This window comes from Podarcis melisellensis, assembly GCF_964234715.1.
Source record: "Podarcis melisellensis genome assembly, chromosome: 6".
In the NCBI taxonomy this organism is placed as follows: Eukaryota; Metazoa; Chordata; class Lepidosauria; order Squamata; family Lacertidae; genus Podarcis; species Podarcis melisellensis.
This window is the reverse complement of record NC_138538.1, coordinates 19,988,050-19,993,812: the sequence shown is the minus strand read 5'-3', so window position 1 is coordinate 19,993,812 and position 5,763 is coordinate 19,988,050.

The window sequence follows — 5,763 nt, the reverse complement described above, 5'->3', positions numbered from 1 at the left end:
ACCATGATGGCTGTTTTCCCCTTGGACCTTGGCAGATCCGTCATAAAATCTATTGATATCGCTTCCCAAGGCCGTTCTGGTGTGGGTAAAGGTTCTAATAACCCTGCCGGCGCCCTTCTTTCCCCTTTGGCTCGCTGACATTGGTCACACCCTCTTACATACTCCCTTACATCTTCCCTCACCTTAGGCCACCAAAATTCCCTGGTAACCAACCACATGGTCTTGTGTTGCCCAAAATGTCCCGCCGTGGGGCTATCATGCAACTGCTTGAGTACTCTCCCCCTCAATTCACCTTCGGGTATATACAGTGCCCCTTTGTAATACAATGCCCCATTTCTTTCCTCAAAACCTCCGGGGCTCTCGCCCTCCCCCCTGAGACCTCTGAGCTTATCCTGGGCATATTCATCATTTTCCGTTTCCTCCACCAGTTCTCGTTGCCCCACCATCGCCGCCCCACACACCCAGTGGTCCTCCGGGATGACATGTCTCTCTTCGATCACCCCCTCCCCTTCCCAATATTCTGGTTTGCGTGAGAGCGCGTCCGCCCTGACGTTTTCTGGGCCTGGCACATAACAAATCTCAAAGTTAAATTTGGAGAATTCCTGTGCCCATCTCACTTGTCGTTGGTTGAGCACTCGAGCTGTTCTCCAATACTCTAAATTTTTGTGGTCGGTGCACACTTGCACCTTGTGTTGTGCCCCAATTAATAAATGTCTCCACCTCCGGAATGCTTCGTGAATGGCAAGTAGTTCCCTGTCATACACCGTGTAATTCCTCTCGGACTTATTCAGCTTCCGCGAGAAGAAGGCACACGGTCTCCACTCCGACGCACTCCTCCCCGGTTGAAGAAGGACCGCCCCTACCGCCCGGTCGGATGCATCTGTTTCCACTCTCATGGGTTTTCGTAAATCCACATGCAGAAGTTGTTCTTCCGAGGCGAAAGCCCTTTTCAGTTCTTCAAAGGCTCGATCCGCCTCTGCCGTCCAAACAAATTTCTTCTTGCTGCTGAGACAGTCGGTGATGGGCGCCGTCAAGTGGGCAAAGTTCTTGATGAACTTCCGATAAAAGTTCCCAAATCCCAAGAATCTTTGCACGTCCTTCTTGGTCTTCGGTGTCTTCCATTCCAGTACCGCTTGGACCTTGCCTGGATCCATGGCCAATCCCTTGTCTGACAAGCGGTACCCCAGGAATTCCACCTCCTTGGTATGAAACTGGCACTTCTCCAGTTTCACCCACAGCTGGTTGGCTTGCAGCCTGCCCAACACTTCTCGAACGTCCCTCACATGCTGTTCCTCATTTTCCGAATACACCAACACGTCGTCTAAAAAGGCCACACAATTCTTGTAGAGCAAAGGTCCCAGAACGTGGTTTATAAAAGCTTGAAAACACGCGGAGCCCCCTTGTAGACCGAAGGGCATAACGAGGTATTCAAAGGCTCCCAACGGGGTAAACATGGTGGTCTTCCATTCATCTCCCTTCCTTATGCGTATCAGATTGTACGCCCCCCGCAGGTCCAGTTTTGTAAAAATCTTTCCCTTCCTTACTCTGGTCAAAATGTCATCAATTCGGGGCATAGGGAAAGCCAGGGGCTCCGACACTGCATTGAGGGCCCTGAAGTCACACACCAGTCTCGGTTTGTCTGTGTTCTTTTTGTCCACAAAGAACACTGGGCTGCCCCCCACCGCTCGGGACTCTCTGATGAAACCTCGCTTCAAGTTTTTGTCAATGAACTCCCTCAGCTCCTGCATCTCCCTGTCTGACATGGCGTACAGCTTGCCTACTGGGAGTTGGGCCCCTGGGAGTAGGTTGATTTGACAGTCAAAGGGTCTATGCGGTGGCAGTTTGTCTGCTTCCCTTTCGCTGAATACGTTGCTCAGATCTGCGTATTGCGGGGGCACCTTCCCTTTGTCCATCACTTCCATCCCCGCTAGGGTGACTCTGTCTCCTCCCGAAACCTTCCCCTCCTTGCAGTGTTCTAGGCAATGCGCTGACCCAAAGGAGACCACCCTCTGATGCCAGCCCACTAGCGGATCGTGTAGCGCCAGCCAGCTCATCCCCAAAATGATGGGCGCTCCTCCCAGGATGGCCACATTAAACGCTATCTGTTCGGTGTGCCTTGCCACTCTCATTATCATCGGGACAGTCTGTTGGCTAACTTCTCCCCCCAACAGCTCTCTGCCGTCAATCGTAGTCACCTGCAAGGGGTTACTTAAAGGGATAGTCTGTATCTGGTGCTCAGCTGCAAACTCCTTACTCATGAAATTACAGGAGCTGCCTGAATCCAAAAGCGCCTTGACCTTTAGTGGGTGTCCGTTTGGCAGTTCTAGTAACACCTCTATCACTAAAGCGGGTCTGGGGGGTTCTGGCATGGGCACTTTCATTGCTCTTTGGCCTGGCTGCTGTGCCCCAACGGTGGCAGCCAGGCGTTGGCTTTTACTTGCTCCTTGCCTTCCTCTTCCTTTCCCCCAACAGCTCCTGCCATCCCTTGCCATTCCTTTCTTTGTGGGCAAACTCTGGCAAAGTGCCCTGGCTGTTGGCAGAGATAACATCTCTTGGCGCTCTTTCCCTCCTTTTTCCGCCCTTCACTGGGATTTGAAACTGCGCGCGCCCGCGCTGTTCCAACTTCCATCGGCTCTGCCGGCGGGAAAGGTGGCTCTGGAATGTCTGGAATGCGGAACTCCCTCCAACGGTCTCCTTTCCCTTCCCACTTTTCCATAGCCCTCGCCTCCTGGCGCGCTCCTATGGCCAGCGCAGATTTGGTTAACTGGTCCATAGACTCCGCCCTGGGGCCCCGGGAAAGCTCATCTTTGACGGTTGAAGAAAGCCCCTCTTCGAAAAGCATTTGGATGGGCTCCGCCGATAGGTCCCACCCCAATTTGTGAATCAACATGGTAAATTCAGTCCAGTACTCACGGACAGATCTGCTTCCTTGCTGGCAAGCCATTAACTGCCTTCGCACCACCCCCTGCTCAATATCGCTGGAAAACATCAGGTCCATGGCACGAAAAAACTTCCTCGTGTCCTTTAAGATCTCATTATTCGCTGCCATCAGGGGTCTAACCCAATCTTTCGCCCCGGATTCGAGATGGCCAATCACATACGCCACTCGCGATTCCTCATCGGGGAAGTCATCAAACTGCAAGTTTAGAGCGTATTGCATCTCTGTTCTAAAGGCATGATAGTTCCTGGGATCCCCCCCGAATTTCTGCACCAATCCTGGCACCTTTCTGGCGAGCGGGGTGGTTTTCTCCTTTCCCTTTTCTGCATCCTGAGCCCTCCTCTCCTCAAGCCTCGCCGTTTGCAGCGCCAACTGGATCTCCAACGCCCTGTACCTTTCTTCCAGGCTTGGACCTCCTCCAGCTGCTCCTGCTTCCCCGGTTCCGGCTGGATTGCTCATGATGCTTCTCCCTGCACAAGCTGGCTTTCGGAGACTTTCGGATTGCTGTGATGGGACGATGAGCTGCTTGTGCGTAAAATGCAAGTCCCTCAGAGTTTGATCAGGCTTTCAAACCTCTGCCTGTGACGGAGCCCCTCCAGCATGGCTGCGTCAATCACTAGTAGAATCCGAAAGTGGCTGCTTTTGGAAACGTTTCCAACATAAAAGCTCCTTAACGGAAACACGTCGTCTGGCCTCTCGGCGTGACAGTTTCCGTCGAGGTGTGGGTGTCCCTATAGGAGGTCCTGAGACCTCCCCACTGGTTTCGCTTGAAGCGTCTCTGAGCCATCCCTCCGACTCACTTTCCCTTGGAGTTCTTGCTCGCCCTCTACTGGTTCCCTCTTCCGCTGCTACTGCTCTCTCACCCTCAGTGAGCCTTTGCGCCTCCGGCGCTGTAGATGTCAGTTCCCTGACAGCTAATAATGATGATAATGCCTTAGTGGTGGATTTAGTCTGCTTTATTAGTTATTCTGTGGTGCTTCCCCGATACTACCACATTACTGCTGTCCAGAGGGGCTCCAGGGCAACTAAACTGGGACCAAAAATAAAAATCCAACACATTTGCAGTATGAAGTTACATCATTTCAGCAGGAAATTGCAGGATATGCAGGGACTAGAAACGAAGTAGTATGACTACCCCAAAACTTCTGCTGGCACAAGTAGTATTGAAAGTGGGATTGCATATAACTGCCGCAATAGCATCATGAGCAGAAATTATGTGCATTGAAAAGACTGAATGGAGGGGTCCCTATGGAAAGGGTGGAAGGTGCTATACCAGTTACGCTCAGCAGCTGGCAGCAGTGATACACAGACACCAAAGCATTTAGAGCACAGATGGAAACACGAGCTAGATGTCATGGTTAATTCCCACGACAGCCTCCCACTTATCTCCTTTCCTCATCCACATTCAAAAGCTCCTATTATGTGTGTGTGTGAAGCAGAGTTTGCCAACTTTGTTCTGGCAACATACAGGGTGGGGCGGTTAAGGGCATTTAAAAAAAAATCATCTGGTGCTGAAGTGATTTCAAAGCAATCCATTACCATTTATTGCAGCCTAACAGGATAGCCGCTATGGAATCTGTCACACACATACCCCACCCCCACACACGAACTTGTAAATCTGTCTGTGCTTGGCTACCCAGAGCTTAAATACATGATCTTTTTCACACATCCCTTCAAACATGCAGTTAAAGATGATCCCTAACCTGGCAGAGAGAAGACCTGAAATATAGGACCAAACTGTATCAATTCTGAAATGCGAGACAATCCTGTATTATATAGGACAGGTTGCAACCCTGGCCGAAGGTACACAAACAACAACAACAACAGTTGATTTGTACCCCGACCACCTGACTGGGTTTTATATACAAGAACATTAAAACGCTTCCCTATTCATGCAGTGAGAGATTTTACTTTCTTGGGCTCCGTGGTCACTGCAGATGGTGACAGCAGCCGCGAAATTAAAAGATGCCTGCTCCTTGGGAAAAAGGCATGGCAAACCTAGACAGCATCTTAAAAAGCAGAGATATCACCTTGCCAACAAAGGTCCGTATAGTTAAAGCCATGGTTTTCCCAGTAGCGATGTATGGAAGTGAGAGCTGGACCATAAAGAAGGCTAATTGCCGAAGAATTGATGCTTTTGAATTATGGTTCTGGAGGAGACTCTTGAGAGTCCATTCTTAAGGAAATCAGCCCTGAGTGCTCACTGGAAGGACAGATCCTGAAGCTGAGGCTCCAATACTTTGGCCACCTCATGAGAAGAGAAGACTCCCTGGAAAAGACCCTGATGTTGAGAAAGATGGAGGGCAGAAGGAGAAGGGGGCGACAGAGGACGAGATGGTTGGACAGTGTTCTCGAAGCTACCAGCATGAGTTTGACCAAACTGCGGGAGGCAGTGGAAGACAGGAGTGCCTGGCGTGCTCTGGTCCATGGGGTCACGAAGAGTCGGACACGACTAAACAACAACATTCATGTACAGAGCAGGGGCAGAAGTTCAAAATGTGATGACGACATTATCATAAACCTTTACAAGGTGTGCCCGCACGTCCCGCTCCGCCTTCCACCCACCCCTGGGTTAGCCTGGGTGGACCGATGCGCAGCAGCAGAACGAAGCCAAAGGACAGCAGCGGCGCCGTCATCCAGCTTCCGGGCGCGCCGCCGCCCTTCTGCTCTCAGCCTCGCGGGTCAGGCTTGAGCCAAGCCGCGGTGCCTTGTGGGAAACCGCTGAGCAGGGCGAAGCCCATTGGCCCGCCCGGACTGGGCAGGCTCGCGCTCGGAATTGGCTGGGGCCTTTCGAGAAGGCGGCCGCTGATTGGTGCCCGGCGGGG